Genomic DNA, 1857 nt, shown 5'->3' with positions numbered 1-1857 from the left:
TCACTTGAGCCCAGGAGTCTGAGGTTGCTGTGAGCTAGATACCACAGCACTCAACTGAGGGTAACAAAGTGAGACTCTGTCTCAAAATACATAAATAAATAAAATTATATGCTGATATCATAATCACTGAAGAATTTGGCAAAAATTTTTTTTCTATTTCTAGTAATTTTTTTGGTAAAGATTTGTTTTATGTCACTGGGGAAGACAGAGGATAAATAGAACTATTTTCCAATTTGCTCTTTACTGTATACATATAAACACCAAAAATACTCCAACAAAGACACAAAACAAAAAACCTAGAATCAAAACTGAAAACACCCTCAAACTGAACTAATACTTCATGTTTTGACCAAAAGAACAGATCCTGGGAGGAAGTGCAAAATGTAAAATCAAATGACCCAAAAATGCTAAACAATAAAGCGTTATATTTTTGTTTATTTTGTTTTTGGGGACAGAGTCTCACTATGTCACTTTCAGCAGAGTGCCATGGCATCACAGCTCACCACAATCTCAAGCTTAAGTGATTCTCTTGCCTTAGCCTCCCAAGTAGCTGGGACTACAGGTGCCTGCCACAACACCTGGCTTTTTTTTGCTGTTGTTGTTGCAGTTGTCATTGTTGTTTTCACTGGCCCAGGCTCGTTTGAACCCACCAACCTGGGTGTATGTGGCTGGCGTCCGACCCACTGAACTATGGGCACTACCCAACCAACATTATTAATATCCAAAATATTTATATTACTGAACTAGTGACAGGTGATGTTCTCCATGTCTGTAAAACTTTGGAATCACATAGCTGATTTGTTAAATCTAGTCCATGCCAGCTTCTAAAAACCAGAAACAAATTTAGTTAGTTCATTCTTTGATGCCTCATCCAAGTTTTCTACAAGATCTGGAATGTCATCATCCTCTCCATCAATGTCTTCTGGGTTTGGTGCTTTGCTATCCAAGACTTGTGGTGGGAACTGTTCAGCTAACTTCTGAAGGCTTGTTAAGCTGTCAGCACCACTCTCACTTAATATTGGGAAGCATTTCTGTGATTGGTTTAGCTTCTGCATGACTGGTAATCACAGAGAAGGAAGCTTGGACGACTTTGGGATTATTGAAATGAATTACTATCCCATCATCTTTTTAATCATGTTCACAAAGTGATCATACCTCTTCAATACCAGCTATATCGTTCACAACTGGTTTTTTAAGAGAATTCTGAAGCTTTTTGTCATCAACCGTAGCTGCTCTATGTACCACCTTCTTTCTCTAAGTTGTACCTGTGCCCCCTCGCCGCACCTGAGCCTGAAGTTTGGCTAACTTTTCTTGATTCATGCTGTTGGTAAATCTGAAGCAGGGAGTTTCCTCCAACACCAGCACGTGGCAAGAGCAAGATCTATTTCTAGACTTTTAACATAGTTACAGCCTTGCTTAAATGAAAACCAATTCTAGGAGCATGTTGATCAGCACAAAGGATATGGTTAAATACAGCAACCTGGACTGATAAAGAAGCCCTACCTCGCAGTGCCTTCAATGGAAAATGGACTATCAGAGGGCTGTCATCTCATCATTGAAAGTTTAAGTCATTAGCCTATAGAAGGAAACATATTTGAGTGCATAAATTCAGCTGTGAGTTTGTGTTTGTACCTTGGTTTTTTAGTACCTGCTTAACAAAGAAAAAGGAAGAATAAAACATGCAGTCTTTAGTAGATGGCCCCCACTGTGTGAACAAGGTCAGATTTCAATTCTTCATTTGCACTGATCAAGACTGTCAGACACCTTAACTTAGAGCCCCAATCTAATGGTCAACAAGAGAGAAAGAAGCAGAGATGAAAGAAAACTCTTCAAAAATTCTATTTAGAAAATACCCTT

General features: G+C 38.8%; 1 pseudogene; it reads right to left on the bottom strand.

Annotated features, from left to right (window-relative positions):
* Positions 1-880: 880 nt before the first annotated feature.
* Positions 881-1320, bottom strand: LOC100941826 (annotated as a pseudogene).
* Between the last annotated feature and the right edge of the window lie 537 nt (positions 1321-1857).

The sequence above is a fragment of the Otolemur garnettii genome, unplaced genomic scaffold (assembly GCF_000181295.1).
Source record: "Otolemur garnettii isolate 467f Iridium unplaced genomic scaffold, OtoGar3 scaffold00193, whole genome shotgun sequence".
Taxonomy (NCBI): Eukaryota; Metazoa; Chordata; class Mammalia; order Primates; family Galagidae; genus Otolemur; species Otolemur garnettii.
This window is presented reverse-complemented; position numbering and strand designations above follow the sequence as displayed.